At 47.0% G+C, this 21281-nt stretch overlaps 1 long non-coding RNA gene across 1 annotated transcript; it reads right to left on the minus strand.

The window, feature by feature from the left end:
• Positions 1 to 354: 354 nt before the first annotated feature.
• On the minus strand, positions 355 to 1209 carry LOC147689385 (uncharacterized). Its single transcript, XR_015300611.1, has 4 exons — positions 1087 to 1209; positions 914 to 995; positions 718 to 823; positions 355 to 594 (listed from the first exon to the last, which is right to left on the minus strand). It is a non-coding gene; the product is annotated as an uncharacterized LOC147689385 (long non-coding RNA).
• Between the last annotated feature and the right edge of the window lie 20072 nt (positions 1210 to 21281).

Raw genomic sequence — 21281 nt, forward strand, 5'->3', positions numbered from 1 at the left:
AGGCGCTCTGAATGTGTTGTAGTCGTTTGAGGAGTTTGTTCGAAGCTCCTGCGTAGAGGTGGTTTCTGTAGTCCAACTTTCCCAAAAAAAAAGAGAGTTTCCCAGAGACCAGAAAGGACTGGGTATCAACCATATAAAAAGAAAAAAATCCTTTCTGTGTTAGTTACTTTGTATCAGTGACCAAAAGGACTACACACGAATTACCTTAATTTCGTGTTCGATAGTGACGCAGATAATTAATACTACACCACGATAAATCTGCTTTTATCTTTCACATTTTATTAATTAAAAAAGAGAATTTTTGTATCATTAAAAACCTTTCAATCAATCACATATTATATGGCATTTGTAATCGTGAACTCTGGTACATTTCTCGACAATTCATCTAACAATTCCTGTTATGGTTTCCAAACAGAGTCACTAATTCATATACATTAATTAATTCTCCACAGGGGAACAACACAAATCAATATGACATATCACATTAATAATAAAACATTTAAAACAGTCCTTTGTCGACGCGTTTCGGTGCTTTCTGTTATTTTGACACCTTCTTCAGGACAGACGTATCTTTAAAAACAATACATCTTCTTTCTAAAAAGTGAATACATACAGTTAGTTTTGTTCAACTTATTAAGGTTGCAGTTTATCTAGTTGTGCGCATTTTTTACTGTGTCTCTAGTGTATTTATATTATTATTTTGACTGGCATTCTTACTTGAATTTGTTATGCCGTCATTAGTTCATTTGGGAATCTAAACCTCTCAGCCGAAGAGTTTCTTATTTTCTCCCTTGTGGTCATATAGATATGTAAACCACACTTTCTGTAATATGTAGAGAACATTTTTTTTTGAATGATTATATCTCATTTCCACAATCAAGAAAGACCCCCAGTGAGATTTTAGTGCACTTACTTTGAACGGGGAGACTCGTAATTTGGGGTGTTCTTGTTTCAGCTTGCGACTTTCAATCTGCGCAGCATATTACAACTGATGCCTGTATGAATTAACAGATCAGGATTTTTTAATTAGGTCTGTATTACCATAATACTATTCCTATAGATAGAGCTTTTAATGCATATATATACCTATGTAGTCCCTGAATCTGGCTGGACGGTGTGTGCAAATTCCTTCAATTGCTGGTTGGTCTACTGGGTATTTACTTCTTTACCCTTGTTCACGAGGCAGCTTGCTTTTTCTTTTCGTTACCTAAAGATAAATGTCATCTTTAATGTACGTTTATTTAAGTAAGGAGATCACTTGGCTGACTATTGTGACCTGACGCACTGGATAGTGACTAGAAACGGTCTAACGTTTTTTTGTTGTTATGACCCCTTATAGAAATTCGGGTCTATATTTGATAAAGACCAGATCTTGTGATATTTTGAAACACAGACTCCTGTTCATTTAGAGTGTGTCTGTGTTTTGAGATTAATTTGGATTGTTCTTAGGCCCTATTTCTCTGTGACCGTGTATCTCGGAGTTGGTTTGCATGTTCTAAATAGCAACATGCTTTCCCTCATATCCTTTATTTTTGTGGCAGTGTTTTAAAAGCCGTAAAAATAAAGAGAAATTCTAGTCGTGCCCTACCCGCTATGCGAGTCCACAACTTTACACGTTATCCTCGGTCTATATGTCTTAAATAGCAACCGAAACTGCCTCCTATTGTTTAACATTGTGGCAGTATCTCGGGGAAGTTGAAGGGCTTCGGCATTCCACAAAAAGCTTTACGTACCATGCCCTTCCCAGATGGCGACTCACCAAATTTGCACGTTATCCTTAATCTGCATTGTTTTAGTAACAGCTAAGGCTACCCCCTGTTATCTAACATTATAACAGTATCTCGGAGTCAATGAAAGTTAAAGGGCTTCGGCATACTAAAGAAAACGTTGCGTACAGCGCCCTACCCACGTTGAGGTTCCTCCGTCTTAAGCATTCTCCTTACCTCGTTTCTTCTAGTGCGTAGCATCAAACAACGTCTGGCTCCCCGAAATGGGGGGTGTTGGCGTTCTACTCTTTTATATGGGCCTGCGCTGTCCGTAATTAGCTGATTGATGATAATTAGCTTAATTTCATTCACACTAACTAGGTGACTTCCGCATTCAAGTTTACGGCCCCATTTTAGTAGTTTTTGCGGTATGTTTCCTATGGTTGCCCTGGTTACAATGACTCGCAAGAAACGTGCACTATGATTGTAATTTATAAACACTAAGGTGCCCACTGCAATACGTATATGTTACTGGTATTCATTGTCGCCACCAGTCTTTTTTATTATTTATTATTTATTGTCGGCAATATTACAGCAAATCATCTCGTTTCATGTGCGTTACAATCCCTCCATTTTAATAGTTTTTACAATGCTTTAATGGTTATTCCTGTCCGTTATCTATTGTGCTTTACATTTCTACGTTATTGCACAGAGAAACTAAATATTTGTATATCGACACAAAACGTATTATTCCGGACCGGCCCTCTTTATTACATCCTTTCCTGCATCGGATACATCCTGCTAAAAGCTCCATTTGGGTCGTTTTTGAGTCGTAAGTACTCTATTTTCCATGTTTTTACCTTAGCCATACACTGTTTTATTTATTGAGCTGCAATTTGTGACAAAACCCATAGTTGTCGATCAATACATTATTTCTCATAACAAGGAAGTTTCAGTAATACACATTATTTCCTTAGGGTATATAGTGGCAATATACAGTACTAAACTCATACAAAAAGGTCCTATTTCCATATATCAATTATGCACATTATGACACAATTATTAGAGTCTGGTTATTGATACATTTTTATCAATACACAGTATTAGTCATTTTTTTTATTTATTTCCAAACATATCATATTCTACCCTTTTTATTGTGACGGCAATACTTAATACTTGGATCATACAGAAGAAAAAGTTCCCTTCATCACCATTTATGCACTGTATGACACAGTTGTTAAAATCCCTTGCCTATTATATGTTTCACAATAAGTAATATGTCATTTTCGTTGAACTTTCGGATGTAATGTGACATTGTATTATATTATTCTGATACACATTCTTTTGTAGGCTTTTACTCCACATTTTCCAAAGATCAAGCGTTTGATTTCATTGTGCCTACATCCTTTCTGTTAGGTTCCTGTACATGTTTATTCTCACTGTCTCTTTTTGTATAGCATATTCCTTTTATCACAGTCTTGCTTTAACTCCTTTCGGTCATTTTAATCCTCCATTATCTTATCAATCTCTCCCATTTTTCACGACCATTAAGTCCTAAATAATATGTTTTAAATTTTGACATAAAAAACTGTTCTCGCTGTTTGCGTTTCTTGTTTTGGTCTCCACCTCGTGTCGATGTTTTAATTTTCTCGAGGATGAACTATTTTTATGTCATCAATTCCATGTTTCTCTGCAATCCAATGCTCAACAAGGGGAGCATTTTTCTTTCGATTTTTTAGTGCTGACCGATGTTCGGTGAGTCGCAGGCGCATTTCTCGCCCGGTTTGACCAACATAACATTTTTGGCACGGGCTGATTAAGAGATACACCACATTGGAGGTTCGACAATTCACATGGTCGTTCATCCAGTGGGATATTCCATTCACTTCCAACCTGTCCGTTTTTATGATATTTTTGCAATGTAAACATGTCCCACAGGGCAGATTGCCCCTAATGGGGGTATTGTTAACCACATTCCTTTGACTGGCAGTCTTAGGCTCTCTTTATGTTTGCACTAGATGGTTCCTGATGGTTCTATTTCTCCTGTAGGCATAGGTTGGCTTTTCTATTGGTACTGCTCCTATTTTATTCAATATGGACCAATTCTTATTGATCAGATTTTTTACCTTATTACTAAAGCCATTGAAATCGGATACCATTATTGTCCCGTTATTTTGTTCTTTTGTTTTTGCCGTGGTTTCAACTAGGCTATCGCGGTTGTAATATTTTGCGCATTTATACGACTCTTTTATCAACCGTTTCGGAAAGCCTCGCTGTATCAGCTTTACCTTAAGGTTTTCAGCATGCAGTTCAAAGCTTTTTCTGTCACTGCAATTTTGCCTTATTCGTAAGAATTGGCTAAATGGAATGCCATCTTTCTGACATTTGGGGTGGTAACTGGTATGATGGAGTAAGGTATTTCTGTCTGATGGCTTTACATATAGTTCAACATTTAGTATTCCATCTTTTTCATGAATCCTTATGTCTAAGAAATCTACTGATGCTAGACTCTTGGTAGAAGTGAAATTCAAATTAGAGTCTCCACAGTTTAGCCACTTCAGAAAATTATGAAGATCCTCTTCTGGAACGTCCCAAATGAAAAAAATATCATCTATGAATCTAGACCAATATTTCACATTTTCAAAAAAGGGACTCATCTCATTGTAAATATGTTGGGTTTCAAATTTCCCTACATAAAGGCATGCCAGACTGGGAGCACATGTGGCTCCCATGCTGGTACCTTTTGTCTGGCAATAAAAGTCTTTCCTAAACAGAAAAATATTGTTTTTCAGAATGATATCTATACACTCTATGATGAAGGTATCCTGGGCCGTGAGATCCCCCACTTCATTTCTCAGGATGTCCTCCATCATCCTCACTGTATCTTGCTGCGGGATGTTTGTGTATAAAGCTTCTATATCTAAGCATACCAACCATTGTGTATTTTTGTTGAATGCTATTCCTTCTATTTTGGAGATCATATGTGTGGTATCCTTTATGTACGACGGTAACTGAGCTACCAATGATTAAATGAAGTAATCCACATATTTACTTAATGGTTCTGTTAACGACTCTATACCAGACACTATGGGGCGCATGGGGGGGATCCTCCATGTTTTTGTGCACCTTAGGCAGCCCATATAGGGCTGGGATCTTTGGATGGTCATTTATCAAAAAACGGTATTCCTCCTCACTGATAATGCGGTCTTCTTTTGCAAAATGTACTATATCTCTGACTTTCTTGTTAAGGTTTTCCCAGTCTCTTGCATTAGAAGCCCTATAGTGTGTTTCATTTTCTAATAATTTCAGCATTCTCCTGTCATAATCTTCAGTTTTTAGTACCACTATGCTTCCCCCCTTGTCACCTGGTTTTACGGTTATATCATCACAAGTGGACACGTTTTTTAGTTCTTCTCTCTCTAATTTTGATAAGTTATTTGGTGTCCATGTTTTGGTATCTAGTAATTTTTCTAAACCAATGGTCACTGCTTTTTCGAAAGTATCTACTTCTTGCCCTACCATCCCTATATTAGGTGTCCAGGTGGAAGGCGGTTTAAGGCCAGATTTATTTTCTGTTTCTCTTGGTTCTTTTCCTTCAAAGAACTTTTTTATTTGTACCTTTCTAAATAAATCTCTGACATCCCTTTCTATTGCAAACCTACATCCTTGTGTGCTAGGAGCAAATCCTAATCCTTTTTCTAAGACACCAATTTCATGCACTGTCAGTATTTTATCCGGTACATTTATTATCGGGGCCTTTAGATTTGTGGTCACTATTCCCAGTCCTTGTGGCTGCGAGTACGCATGTATGGTCTCCTCATTGTTCCCCCTGTCTGTGGGTTGCCTGGATGACGCCTCCCCCGTGTCTTGAATCCTCTGGGCTGCCGTCTCTGTTGTTGCCCTAAAAAAACTGGTTGATATTCTCTGTTATTCCCTGATCCTCCCTGTAGGAAGGTAGATACCTGACTATGGTTACCCCCAATTTTTTTGCCTGGTATTTTGCTGGTTTTCCGACTTAGTTGACCTGGGGCCCTGCCAATGAGGACCCCAGGCCTACTGCTCTCTCTCTAAAATGGATTCCATGTACCTTAGGTACATTTCCAATTGGTACTGGGCCCCCTTATCCGACCCTGTAACTCAGGGCATAGGTGTACCCAGGGCCTACCAGGGGCTGAAGCATGTATTATGCCACCCCTGGATGGCCACCTAAATCTGACAACTGGCTGCACGACAGCTGGGGCAAGGTGGTGTAATCACCCTTTGCTTGAGATATAGTACACCTATATCTAACCCCGAAAATGGACACACGGATTCCTATCAGTCACTCCTATGGCAGGCCTTGACAATCCTGAAGGCAGAGTGCGTGGAATCGTGTGAAATGGTGCTCTGGCATGAGCCGAGCCGTTTGCAGCTTGCGGAACCAAGTCCCGAGGGCTGTTCCATGATAACGCGTACCATATACTCTTAAATACTAACTTTGGTATCGCTTTATCAAAACATGTCGAGTAAGGTGTCATAGCATTCCACCCTTCTAGAGGGACGCGACATGTACGTAACTGTGAACCCCGGTTAAAGTTAACTGAAGCCTCAGCTCCACAAAATGGATGCTGCCACCACAGACACGAGTCTGACCTCCTGCTGCTGGGAGTCCTTCCAGCGAGGAGAGCTTGGACAAAGGGTTTCCTGTCCGGGGCGGTGCTCGCACCATCCCAGACAGGGTTTTGTGTATCCTGGGTAGGCAGGGCTTTACAGGAAGGTGACTGCGGAGTGGCACCCTGGTGCTCACTACGCATCTGCCGGCTAGAACCAGTTCCAGGGGCACACCAGCCCCTGGCCTGGGGAAAGTCCGGCATGGGAGAGGGGTGTAACCACCCCCCTTCCTGGTCCCACCCCTAGGGCAGGACCTAGTCGCGTACCCACCCCTTTCTTTAGGATAAAGGCAGGAGCGGGGACCCTTCCAAATTAGATCATCTTTGAATCAAGAAACTACTTTCTACGAAAGGAACTCTCGACTTCTTCTCAAGATTCTCCCTTGTGGCTAAGGAGTAGTCACCCTGCATCCGCAGGCACCATCTAAGAACTCTGCGGTTTGCTGCACGTCCTTCCTCAGGAATCCGACCGACCAGCACGACGAGACCCGGCTTCCCTGGCACCTCTGACCTCTACCTACCTCTACAGCTAAGCTGAGAACCGTAGGTGCGACGAGACCTCGAGGGACCGGCCATCATCAGAACTGCACAACTTCTATCCAGCACGACTGCCGAGGGATCCTCTGGTGAGTGCTTTGGGGTCCGAGAAGCCCCGAACCTGAGCAGCTCCAGCACCGAAGTCCAGCCTCCCAGCATCTCCACGATCTGCGTGGGGCCCTTCTGCTTTTTGCTGCTCACCGCGTTGTTTGGCTACTAGCCCGCTGGCTTGTGGTCTTCTGAACGACGCCCGACGACATCACTGCTGCTGGTCTGGTTGCTCCAGGCTGGCCCTTGCTCCCTTCCAAAAGAGGAGCAACCCGGACCCTCCTGGTCCACTCCAGACGCCATTTTGAGTCCATCGCGTGGGCTTGAATTTGCCAAGACTTGTTGCCCCAATCCTGGGTCCAGCGACGTCGACAGCATCATCCATCGTGGGACAGCTCGCTCCTCCATCCTGGTCGCCGACAACGCCTCCTGGTCCGTGAGATCTGCAGAGCACAGCGTCGCCCACTCACCTAGTCGAGGTGACTACCATCCGGTGCCCTCCTGGTGCCACCTGACTACTGGCTAGTAGTCACGAACTTGGTCCCCTCTGCTTTCAGGTGTCATCCATCTTCGATCCAGGCTTGGGTCACTCAAACAATCTTCACTGGTCGCCTGCCAGCAACTTCTTTCTTCAGGCTCCTGGTTCGTCTACGAGGATTCCCGACGTCTTTTGAGACATATGCAGCTGCAGCCCCTGGGCTAGGTAAACTCGGCATTTCGGTGCTCCAGCATAGCCTCACTATCCAAGAGTCAGGATCCACTGTCATTTTCGATCTACCTAGTCGGGTTCGCCCGAGAACACTAACTTTGTGAAATCTAGCTACCATAGACTTTATCCCGCATCCCGCGTGAGAGTGCACACTCTGCACCCGAGTCCCCTAGGCCTCCTACTAGTAATCAGAAGGTTCAGTAACATAGTCCTAGCGATTCCAAAGCCTATTAGTACAGTACTTACCTGCTAGTAATTTCGCATTCCACTTCCATAGTATATAGTTTTCCGTGCCCCTCGGGCATTTGTGTAAATTGTGCAACTTGAAGTATTTTCATTAGAGTTTTGTTGTGTGCTTAGTACCCTGTCCTCATAAAGAGTACAGGGCTGTTGTGATTCTAATAAATACACTGTTTATTTTCATAACATTTGTGTGGTGTCCTTTCACTTGGTGTTCAAGGGGTATATGTGATGGTATAACAGCCGGCTTAACACGCCCTCTAGAGTTTAGCCCGAAGACTGCTCGTATCCACGCTACTAGGATTGCTGGTCTAAGGTTGACTTACAACCAATCACCATAAGGGTCGTTTGGACTGATGCATAGTGATCACGAGAATAGTGAGCACTGCATATCAGGCCAACTTCTCACATTGGTGAGCAGCGGTTGGGATTTGAGCTTGCTGTTGTTTTACCACACGTATCCTAAGAATATCCTGTGAAAGATCGCATAAGTACTCCAGGTACATATAACTTAGCTTCCAATACTCTGAGTTCTACTTAACCAGCTGTTGTAGCTCCTCAAGGCTTAGCACACCTTGGCTACAACTCTTAGCAAGGGAGCAGTAGGTAAACATATAGTGTAGGTAGGTGCATCACTTACACCACACTAGAAGCATGTCAGACAAAGGAGGAAACACTGAGTCTCCCCTTGTGTCAGTGGACTTTCCACAGGTCACTTCCAGATATGCTGCACTTAGCTTCCAGGAGATGAGACAAATCTGTACATCCCGGAAGCTAAAACAGGGTGCAAACCCTACCATTCCGTTTCTGATTGGTCTCTTAGAGACTTATGATGCTAGGAGGGCTGGTAACACAGAACCTTCTCATCCAGATGGGAATATGCTTCCCCTCGAGGGAACCTTAGGTGACCCTGACCTTATCCATCTCTCTGCAGAAGGTGAAGAGGAGGATGAGGATCTAGAGCCATCTGAGGACGAGGCAGACAAAGGTCAAGAAGTGGTTAGCCAGCTAACTAGGGACAACTTAAGCAGGCACGAGAATGGTACCAGGAGACCCCTGGGGCCCCTCTCAGGTCAGCTTAACATTGGGAATGGACGAGTTAGGTCTCTATCCAGAGGCTCTACGGGATCCATTCAAACCAATGGCTCTCAGGCCTCTTCTCACAGAGGGATGACATCCCCTCAGAGGAGAGTGTATGAAGGTAAAGTGAGGGAAGTCAATCTGAGGATTGAAAGGGAAGAACTTGCCCTGGCCAAAGAGAGACTTGCCTTTGCTAGAGAGCAAGAATTGAGTGGGACAAACCCCACTGGTGGCAGCATTCCCCCAAGGGAAAACAGGAGTTTAGACACTAGACACCTGAGTAAGATAGTGCCCCCCTTTAAGCAAGGGGATGATATCCACAAATGGATTACTGCTTTGGAGAGGGCCTGCACTGTACAGTGTGTCCCCCAGAGTCAGTGGGCAGCTATCTTGTGGCTCTCCTTTGAAGGTAAAGGTAGAGATAAGCTCCTCACTACTAGAGTTGAGGATGCTAACAATTACCAGGTCCTGAAGAACACACTGATTGATGGGTTCGGCCTAACCACTGAGCAGTACAGGTTGCTGTTCAGGGATACCCAGAAAACTCAGTCTCAGGATTGGACTGACTTTGTTGATTGTGCGACTAAGGCTTTTGAAGGCTGGCTACTGGGAAGTAAGGTTACTGATTTTAAAGGATTATACAATCTAATTATGAGAGAGCAAATGTTAAGTAATTGTCAGAACCAGTTATTACACCAACACCTGGTAGACTCGGATCTGACCTCTCCACAAGAATTGGGTAAGAGGGCAGACAAATGGGTCAGAACCAGGGTCAAGCCTAAGAACCAGGGTGGTGACCAAAAGAAGGAATCAACCAAGCCTCAAGAGAAGGGTGGGAATAAATCTCCTGATCAAACCACAGGGCCCCAAAATTCCTCTGAAAAGGGTGGGTCCCAAACTTCTCCCAAAACCCAAAAGCAACCTTATTGTCATACCTGCAAACAGGTAGGCCATTACTAAACTGACAGCAGTTGTCCCAAGGCCAACAACAATAAGGAGAACATACCCCCAAATAAAGCTTCCCAGCCTCCTGTTACTACTAGTAGTAATCCCCCAGGTGGTGGGAGTGCCCCCAAGAATCTGGGTGCATTTTCTTTGGGAGTGACTGGGGACTCTGGCCTAACCAGGTCCCCTGACTTAGATACTCTTGTCTGTGAGACTGGCATGGGGTTTGCCAACTTCACAACCTGTCCCAACACTTTGGGCAGGTACAGACAGGAGCCCTTCATCAATGGTTCAAAAGTTGAGGCCTACAGAGACACAGGGGCTAGCATCACCATGGTGGCTGAGAGCCTAGTCCCCTCAAGGCAACTTATACCTGGTGCCACTTACCAGGTAGTGAACATTGATGGAGTGCAGAGAGATCATCCCATAGCAGTGGTAAATCTCAGCTGGGGAGGTGTCACTGGTCACAAGAGAGTGGCAGTGTCACCAAACTTGCCTGTAGATTGCCTACTGGGGAATGATTTAGAGACCTCAGCCTGGGCTGGGGTAGAGCAAGAAACCCGTTTTAAAATGGTAAACCTCCATGGTAAGGTTAGTGGGGCAGTGATAGCCACAGCCCCAGTCCAAGATGTCCTCCCTGAACAGGTCAGGAGGGCTGTGCCAGTCACAGCCCTATCCCAGAAAGATGCCTTTCCTGAACAGGTTGGCAAGGCTGTGATGGTCACAGCCCAAACCCAAACTGAGTCCCTTCCTGAAAAGGTTGGTGGAGTTGTGATGGCCACAGCTCAACCTCAGACAGATAATAGTGTTGTGAAGCCTGAAACAATGGATCACTCCACTCAAACTGAGAGCATTGAGGAGGAAGAAACGTCTTCCCCCTCCCAGACACTAGGTGAGAGCCAGCCTCCTCAGGGAACTGACTCTACCCCTGGTGAAGGAGCTGCCCCAGAGGTAGCCAGGCCTAGCCTGGCAGAGCCCCTGATGGCAGTGGACCCTTCCCAGGTGGGACCCAGTCTGGAGCAGGTAGCCTGCACCTCTCTACCCTGCCTCAGTCAGCCCAGGGCTGTAGAGGTCAGGGAGGCCAGTGGTGGACCCCAAAGGGCCCCCTGTCCAAAAGAATTTCCCAATCAGCAGATTAGGATCACTGAAGCTAGTAGTCCTAGCCAAGTGAAAATAAAACACACTCCTGAGGGATCCCCCTTAAACTTAGTTAGGGAACTCCCACAGCTGGACACTGCCAAACCTGGGGCCTAAAAACCCCAAACCTGACCTGTCCCTCCAGTAAGCCAAATAGAGGGACTCAGCCTCCAGCTTTAGGTAGCCAGAGGTTGACCCTGAGAGCTCATAGCAACTCAGTACTGGAAAGAAAGGCACATATGGTGGATTGTGATTGGAGGAAGTTGAGCCCAACAGTAGTGGAGTCTCACTTCAGTACTCCATTCCCCCACCAGCCTCTTACTTTGCCAAAGCACACCACAGGTAGTGATTCCCTATGGTGGAGACCCTCAGATACCCTTAGGGTGAGGGGTTGCTTAGTGGACCTTGATACAGGGGGTAACCATGCCAGTGCATGTACCACCTCATATGGCCACTCAGGCAATATAAGCTTACCTGGTCAAGGATAGCCTTATCTCCTTTCGTTTGGGGGGGAAGGGGGGTTGTGTAGGAAGGTAGATACCTGACTATGGTTACCCCCAATTTTTTTGCCTGGTGTTTTGCTGGTTTTCCGACTTAGTTGACCTGGGGCCCTGCCAATCAGGACCCCAGGCCTACTGCTCTCTCTCTAAAATGGATTCCATGTACCTTAGGTACATTTCCAATTGGTACTGGGCCCCCTTAACAGACCCTGTAACTCAGGGCATAGGTGTACCCAGGGCCTACCAGGGGCTGAAGCATGTATTATGCCACCCCTGGATGGCCACCTAAATCTGACACAACTGGCTGCACGACAGCTGGGGCAAGGTGGTGTAATCACCCTTTGCTTGAGATATAGTACACCTATATCTAACCCCGAAAATGGACACACGGATTCCTATCAGTCACTCCTATGGCAGGCCTTGACAATCCTGAAGGCAGAGTGCGGGGAATCGTGTGAAATGGTGCTCTGGCATGAGCCGAGCCGTTTGCAGCTTGCGGAACCAAGTCCTGAGAGCTGTTCCATGATAACGCGTACCATATACTGTTAAATACTAACTTTGGTATCGCTTTATCAAAACATGTCGAGTAAGGTGTCATACGAATTGGGATACTGACCCCTCGCCAATGCTGGCGACGGGGTTAGCATTCCACCCTTCTAGAGGGACACGACATGTACGTAACTGTGAACCCCGGTTAAAGTTAACTGAAGCCTCAGCTCCACAAAATGGATGCTGCCACCACAGACACGAGTCTGACCTCCTGCTGCTGGGAGTCCTTCCAGCGAGGAGAGCTTGGACAAAGGGTTTCCTGTCCGGGGCGGTGCTCGCACCATCCCAGACAGGGTTTTGTGTATCCTGGGTAGGCAGGGCTTTACAGGAAGGTGACTGCGGAGTGGCACCCTGGTGCTCACTACGCATCTGCCGGCTAGAACCAGTTCCAGGGGCACACCAGCCCCTGGCCTGGGGAAAGTCCGGCATGGGAGAGGGGTGTAACCACCCCCCTTCCTGGTCCCACCCCTAGGGCAGGACCTAGTCGCGTACCCACCCCTTTCTTTAGGATAAAGGCAGGAGCGGGGACCCTTCCAAATTAGATCATCTTTGAATCAAGAAACTACTTTCTACGAAAGGAACTCTCGACTTCTTCTCAAGATTCTCCCTTGTGGCTAAGGAGTAGTCACCCTGCATCCGCAGGCACCATCTAAGAACTCTGCGGTTTGCTGCACGTCCTTCCTCAGGAATCCGACCGACCAGCACGACGAGACCCGGCTTCCCTGGCACCTCTGACCTCTACCTACCTCTACAGCTAAGCTGAGAACCGTAGGTGCGACGAGACCTCGAGGGACCGGCCATCATCAGAACTGCACAACTTCTATCCAGCACGACTGCCGAGGGATCCTCTGGTGAGTGCTTTGGGGTCCGAGAAGCCCCGAACCTGAGCAGCTCCAGCACCGAAGTCCAGCCTCCCAGCATCTCCACGATCTGCGTGGGGCCCTTCTGCTTTTTGCTGCTCACCGCGTTGTTTGGCTACTAGCCCGCTGGCTTGTGGTCTTCTGAACGACGCCCGACGACATCACTGCTGCTGGTCTGGTTGCTCCAGGCTGGCCCTTGCTCCCTTCCAAAAGAGGAGCAACCCGGACCCTCCTGGTCCACTCCAGACGCCATTTTGAGTCCATCGCGTGGGCTTGAATTTGCCAAGACTTGTTGCCCCAATCCTGGGTCCAGCGACGTCGACAGCATCATCCATCGTGGGACAGCTCGCTCCTCCATCCTGGTCGCCGACAACGCCTCCTGGTCCGTGAGATCTGCAGAGCACAGCGTCGCCCACTCACCTAGTCGAGGTGACTACCATCCGGTGCCCTCCTGGTGCCACCTGACTACTGGCTAGTAGTCACGAACTTGGTCCCCTCTGCTTTCAGGTGTCATCCATCTTCGATCCAGGCTTGGGTCACTCAAACAATCTTCACTGGTCGCCTGCCAGCAACTTCTTTCTTCAGGCTCCTGGTTCGTCTACGAGGATTCCCGACGTCTTTTGAGACATATGCAGCTGCAGCCCCTGGGCTAGGTAAACTCGGCATTTCGGTGCTCCAGCATAGCCTCACTATCCAAGAGTCAGGATCCACTGTCATTTTCGATCTACCTAGTCGGGTTCGCCCGAGAACACTAACTTTGTGAAATCTAGCTACCATAGACTTTATCCCGCATCCCGCGTGAGAGTGCACACTCTGCACCCGAGTCCCCTAGGCCTCCTACTAGTAATCAGAAGGTTCAGTAACATAGTCCTAGCGATTCCAAAGCCTATTAGTACAGTACTTACCTGCTAGTAATTTCGCATTCCACTTCCATAGTATATAGTTTTCCGTGCCCCTCGGGCATTTGTGTAAATTGTGCAACTTGAAGTATTTTCATTAGAGTTTTGTTGTGTGCTTAGTACCCTGTCCTCATAAAGAGTACAGGGCTGTTGTGATTCTAATAAATACACTGTTTATTTTCATAACATTTGTGTGGTGTCCTTTCACTTGGTGTTCAAGGGGTATATGTGATGGTATAACAGCCGGCTTAACACGCCCTCTAGAGTTTAGCCCGAAGACTGCTCGTATCCACGCTACTAGGATTGCTGGTCTAAGGTTGACTTACAACCAATCACCATAAGGGTCGTTTGGACTGATGCATAGTGATCACGAGAATAGTGAGCACTGCATATCAGGCCAACTTCTCACATTGGTGAGCAGCGGTTGGGATTTGAGCTTGCTGTTGTTTTACCACACGTATCCTAAGAATATCCTGTGAAAGATCGCATAAGTACTCCAGGTACATATAACTTAGCTTCCAATACTCTGAGTTCTACTTAACCAGCTGTTGTAGCTCCTCAAGGCTTAGCACACCTTGGCTACAACTCTTAGCAAGGGAGCAGTAGGTAAACATATAGTGTAGGTAGGTGCATCACTTACACCACACTAGAAGCATGTCAGACAAAGGAGGAAACACTGAGTCTCCCCTTGTGTCAGTGGACTTTCCACAGGTCACTTCCAGATATGCTGCACTTAGCTTCCAGGAGATGAGACAAATCTGTACATCCCGGAAGCTAAAACAGGGTGCAAACCCTACCATTCCGTTTCTGATTGGTCTCTTAGAGACTTATGATGCTAGGAGGGCTGGTAACACAGAACCTTCTCATCCAGATGGGAATATGCTTCCCCTCGAGGGAACCTTAGGTGACCCTGACCTTATCCATCTCTCTGCAGAAGGTGAAGAGGAGGATGAGGATCTAGAGCCATCTGAGGACGAGGCAGACAAAGGTCAAGAAGTGGTTAGCCAGCTAACTAGGGACAACTTAAGCAGGCACGAGAATGGTACCAGGAGACCCCTGGGGCCCCTCTCAGGTCAGCTTAACATTGGGAATGGACGAGTTAGGTCTCTATCCAGAGGCTCTAACAGATCCATTCAAACCAATGGCTCTCAGGCCTCTTCTCACAGAGGGATGACATCCCCTCAGAGGAGAGTGTATGAAGGTAAAGTGAGGGAAGTCAATCTGAGGATTGAAAGGGAAGAACTTGCCCTGGCCAAAGAGAGACTTGCCTTTGCTAGAGAGCAAGAATTGAGTGGGACAAACCCCACTGGTGGCAGCATTCCCCCAAGGGAAAACAGGAGTTTAGACTCTAGACACCTGAGTAAGATAGTGCCCCCCTTTAAGCAAGGGGATGATATCCACAAATGGATTACTGCTTTGGAGAGGGCCTGCACTGTACAGTGTGTCCCCCAGAGTCAGTGGGCAGCTATCTTGTGGCTCTCCTTTGAAGGTAAAGGTAGAGATAAGCTCCTCACTACTAGAGTTGAGGATGCTAACAATTACCAGGTCCTGAAGAACACACTGATTGATGGGTTCGGCCTAACCACTGAGCAGTACAGGTTGCTGTTCAGGGATACCCAGAAAACTCAGTCTCAGGATTGGACTGACTTTGTTGATTGTGCGACTAAGGCTTTTGAAGGCTGGCTACTGGGAAGTAAGGTTACTGATTTTAAAGGATTATACAATCTAATTATGAGAGAGCAAATCTTAAGTAATTGTCTGAACCAGTTATTACACCAACACCTGGTAGACTCGGATCTGACCTCTCCACAAGAATTGGGTAAGAGGGCAGACAAATGGGTCAGAACCAGGGTCAAGCCTAAGAACCAGGGTGGTGACCAAAAGAAGGAATCAACCAAGCCTCAAGAGAAGGGTGGGAATAAATCTCCTGATCAAACCACAGGGCCCCAAAATTCCTCTGAAAAGGGTGGGTCCCAAACTTCTCCCAAAACCCAAAAGCAACCTTATTGTCATACCTGCAAACAGGTAGGCCATTACAAAACTGACAGCAGTTGTCCCAAGGCCAACAACAATAAGGAGAACATACCCCCAAATAAAGCTTCCCAGCCTCCTGTTACTACTAGTAGTAATCCCCCAGGTGGTGGGAGTGCCCCCAAGAATCTGGGTGCATTTTCTTTGGGAGTGCCTGGGGACTCTGGCCTAACCAGGTCCCCTGACTTAGATACTCTTGTCTGTGAGACTGGCATGGGGTTTTCCAACTTCACAACCTGGCCCAACACTTTGGGCAGGTACAGACAGGAGCCCTTCATCAATGGTTCAAAAGTTGAGGCCTACAGAGACACAGGGGCTAGCATCACCATGGTGGCTGAGAGCCTAGTCCCCTCAAGGCAACTTATGCCTGGTGCCACTTACCAGGTAGAGAACATTGATGGAGTGCAGAGAGATCATCCCATAGCAGTGGTAAATCTCAGCTGGGGAGGTGTCACTGGTCACAAGAGAGTGGCAGTGTCACCAAACTTGCCTGTAGATTGCCTACTGGGGAATGATTTAGAGACCTCAGCCTGGGCTGGGGTAGAGCAAGAAACCCGTTTTAAAATGGTAAACCTCCATGGTAAGGTTAGTGGGGCAGTGATAGCCACAGCCCCAGTCCAAGATGTCCTCCCTGAACAGGTCAGGAGGGCTGTGCCAGTCACAGCCCTATCCCAGAAAGATGCCTTTCCTGAACAGGTTGGCAAGGCTGTGATGGTCACAGCCCAAACCCAAACTGAGTCCCTTCCTGAAAAGGTTGGTGGAGTTGTGATGGCCACAGCTCAACCTCAGACAGATAATAGTGTTGTGAAGCCTGAAACAATGGATCACTCCACTCAAACTGAGAGCATTGAGGAGGAAGAAACGTCTTCCCCCTCCCAGACACTAGGTGAGAGCCAGCCTCCTCAGGGAACTGACTCTACCCCTGGTGAAGGAGCTGCCCCAGAGGTAGCCAGGCCTAGCCTGGCAGAGCCCCTGATGGCAGTGGACCCTTCCCAGGTGGGACCCAGTCTGGAGCAGGTAGCCTGCACCTCTCTACCCTGCCTCAGTCAGGCCAGGGCTGTAGAGGTCAGGGAGGCCAGTGGTGGACCCCAAAGGGCCCCCTGTCCAAAAGAATTTCCCAATCAGCAGATTAGGATCACTGAAGCTAGTAGTCCTAGCCAAGTGAAAATAAAACACACTCCTGAGGGATCCCCCTTAAACTTAGTTAGGGAACTCCCACAGCTGGACACTGCCAAACCTGGGGCCTAAAAACCCCAAACCTGGCCTGTCCCTCCAGTAAGCCAAATAGAGGGACTCAGCCTCCAGCTTTAGGTAGCCAGAGGTTGACCCTGAGAGCTCATAGCAACTCAGTACTGGAAAGAAAGGCACATATGGTGGATTGTGATTGGAGGAAGTTGAGCCCAACAGTAGTGGAGTCTCACTTCAGTACTCCATTCCCCCACCAGCCTCTTACTTTGCCAAAGCACACCACAGGTAGTGATTCCCTATGGTGGAGACCCTCAGATACCCTTAGGGTGAGGGGTTGCTTAGTGGACCTTGATACAGGGGGTAACCATGCCAGTGCATGTACCACCTCATATGGCCACTCAGGCAATATAAGCTTACCTGGTCAAGGATAGCCTTATCTCCTTTCGTTTGGGGGGGAGGGGGGGTTGTGTAGGAATGTAGATACCTGACTATGGTTACCCCCAATTTTTTTGCCTGGTGTTTTGCTGGTTTTCCGACTTAGTTGACCTGGGGCCCTGCCAATCAGGACCCCAGGCCTACTGCTCTCTCTCTAAAATGGATTCCATGTACCTTAGGTACATTTCCAATTGGTACTGGGCCCCCTTAACAGACCCTGTAACTCAGGAAATAGGTGTACCCAGGGCCTACCAGGGGCTGAAGCATGTATTATGCCACCCCTGGATGGCCACCTAAATCTGACACAACTGGCTGCACGACAGCTGGGGCAAGGTGGTGTAATCACCCTTTGCTTGAGATATAGTACACCTATATCTAACCCCGAAAATGGACACACGGATTCCTATCAGTCACTCCTATGGCAGGCCTTGACAATCCTGAAGGCAGAGTGCGTGGAATCGTGTGAAATGGTGCTCTGGCATGAGCCGAGCCGTTTGCAGCTTGCGGAACCAAGACCTGAGAGCTGTTCCATGATAACGCGTACCATATACTGTTAAATACTAACTTTGGTATCGCTTTATCAAAACATGTCGAGTAAGGTGTCATACGAATTGGGATACTGACCCCTCGCCAATGCTGGCGACGGGGTTAGCATTCCACCCTTCTAGAGGGACACAACATGTACGTAACTGTGAACCCCGGTTAAAGTTAACTGAAGCCTCAGCTCCACAAAATGGATGCTGCCACCACAGACACAAGTCTGACCTCCTGCTGCTGGGAGTCCTTCCAGCGAGGAGAGCTTGGACAAAGGGTTTCCTGTCCGGGGCGGTGCTCTCACCATCCCAGACAGGGTTTTGTGTATCCTGGGTAGGCAGGGCTTTACAGGAAGGTGACTGCGGAGTGGCACCCCGGTGCTCACTATGCATCTGCCGGCTAGAACCAGTTCCAGGGGCACACCAGCCCCTGGCCTGGGGAAAGTCCGGCATGGGAGAGGGGTGTAACCACCCCCCTTCCTGGTCCCACCCCTAGGGCAGGACCTAGTCGCGTACCCACCCCTTTCTTTAGGATAAAGGCAGGAGCGAGGACCCTTCCAAATTAGATCTTTGAATCAAGAAACTACTTTCTACGAAAGGAACTCTCGACTTCTTCTCAAGATTCTCCCTTGTGGCTAAGGAGTAGTCACCCTGCATCCGCAGGCACCATCTAAGAACTCTGCGGTTTGCGGCACGTCCTTCCTCAGGAATCCGACCGACCAGCACGACGAGACCCGGCTTCCCTGGCACCTCTGACCTCTACCTACCTCTACAGCTAAGCTGAGAACTGTAGGTGCGACGAGACCTCGAGGGACCGGCCATCATCAGAACTGCACGACTTCTATCCAGCACGACCGCCGAGGGATCCTCTAGTGAGTGCTTTGGGGTCCGAGAAGCCCCGACCCTGAGCAGCTCCAGCACCGAAGTCCAGCCTCCCAGCATCTCCACGATCTGCGTGGGGCCCTTCTGCTTTTTGCTGCTCACCGCGTTGTTTGGCTACTAGCCCGCTGGCTTGTGGCCTTCTGAACGACGCCCGACGACATCACTGCTGCTGGTCTGGTTGCTCCAGGCTGGCCCTTGCTCCCTTCCAAAAGAGGAGCACCCCGGACCCTCCTGGTCCACTCCAGACGCCATTTTGAGTCCACCGCGTGGGCTTGAATTTGCCAAGACTTGTTGCCCCAATCCTAGGTCCAGCGACATCGACAGCATCATCCATCGTGGGACAGCTCGCTCCTCCATCCTGGTCGCCGACAACGCCTCCTGGTCCATGAGATCTGCAGAGCACAGCGTCGCCCACTCACTTAGTCGAGGTGACTACCATCCGGTGCCCTCCTGGTGCCACCTGACTACTGGCTAGTAGTCACGAACTTGGTCCCCTCTGCTTTCAGGTGTCATCCATCTTCGATCCAGGCTTGGATCACTCGAACAATCTTCACTGGTCGCCTGCCAGCAACTTCTTTCTTCAGGCTCCTGGTTCGTCTACGAGGATTCCCGACGTCTTTTGAGACATATGCAGCTGCAGCCCCTGGGCTAGGTAAACTCGGTATTTCGGTGCCCCAGCATAGCCTCACTATCCAAGGGTCAGGATCCACTGTCGTTTTCGATCTACCTAGTCGGGTTCGCCCGAGAACACTAACTTTGTGAAATCTAGCTATCATAGACTTTGTCCTGCATCCCCGTGAGAGTGCACACTCTGCACCCGAGTCCCCTAGGCCTCCTACTAGTAATCAGAAGGTTCAGTAACGTAGTCCTAGCGATTCAAAAGCCTATTAGTACAGTACTTACCTGCTAGTAATTTCACATTCCACTTCCATAGTATATGGTTTTCCGTGCCCCTCGGGCATTTGTGTAAATTGTGCAACTTGAAGTATTTTCATAAGAGTTTTGTTGTGTGCTTAGTACCCTGTCCTCATAAAGAGTACAGGGCTGTTGTGATTCTAATAAATACACTGTTTATTTTCATAACACTTGTGTGGTGTCCTTTCACTTGGTGTTCAAGGGGTATATGTGATGGTATAACAGCTGGCTTAACACGCCCTCTAGAGTTTAGCCCGAAGACTGCTCGTATCCACGCTACTAGGATAGCTGGTCTAAGGTTGACTTACAACCAAACACCATAAGGGTCGTTTGGACTGATGCATAGTGATCACTAGAATAGTGAGCACTGCATATCAGGCCAACTTCTCACACTCCCTCTCTTACATCGTTCCTGTTTAAGTTCTCACTGTTTCTATCTCCATCTGAGTCTGAGCTGTTGTATGAGGTGTCGGAGAAGGTTACATTCTTCTTAAAGTATCTATTTTTGTTGTAAGAAAAATGTTTACCGTTATACTCAGTTGCCGCTGGTTGCTCATAGTAATCTTTCTGTATATAGGGGTACACTGATTCAATCTTATAATTGGCTGTATCTTTCCGTAGCTTGTTTGATTTTTTATTAATCATGTATTCCTGGTACCCACTAATATCTTCTTGGATCTCATCTAGTATTTTCTTTGCGTCTTCTAGGGCCGTGCTATCATTAAGTTGTTTCTCTAAAGTTTATCTCCTCCCTTTCAATTATTATGATGTCTTGAGCTGTCTCTATTATTAGCAACATCCAATCGCGACTGCACCTGTTCGCGATTAGCGTCCAACTTTCCTTAAATTTGTCATTTTGTACAAACAGTCCAGGCTCAATTTTTATTTGAAGTCCTACAGGGATAATCCCCTTTCTACAGTACTGGATGATGAATTCCGAATGTAATTCGGTTCGAATCATCTTTTTTTTAAAGGTTCCACAGTTTGTTCTATCTTTCATCGTTGTTTTTAGATGGAGTCATGGAGTTAATAGTTTTTGAGGACCACCCTGTCAGTTTTTTAAATTGATCATCGGAAAAACCAAAGGTGCTAAAAGTGTCCATGATTTTACACTCACCCTAACTCTCCAGCTACAAGAGCTGTAGTACAACTTTCCAAAAAAAAAGAGAGTTCCCCAGAGCCCAGAAAGGACTGGGTATCAACGATATAAAAAGAAAAAATTCCTTTCTGTGTTAGTTACTTTGTATCAGTGACCAAAAGGCCTACACACGAATTACCTTCATTTCGTGTTCGATAGTGACACAGATAATTATTACTACACAACGATAAATCTGCTTTTATCTTTCAAATTTTATTAATTAAAAAAGAGAATTTTTGTATCATTAAAAACCTTTCAATCAATCACATATTATATGGCATTTGTAATCATGAACTCTGG

The sequence above is a fragment of the Lissotriton vulgaris genome, chromosome 10 (assembly GCF_964263255.1).
Source record: "Lissotriton vulgaris chromosome 10, aLisVul1.2, whole genome shotgun sequence".
Classification (NCBI taxonomy): Eukaryota; Metazoa; Chordata; class Amphibia; order Caudata; family Salamandridae; genus Lissotriton; species Lissotriton vulgaris.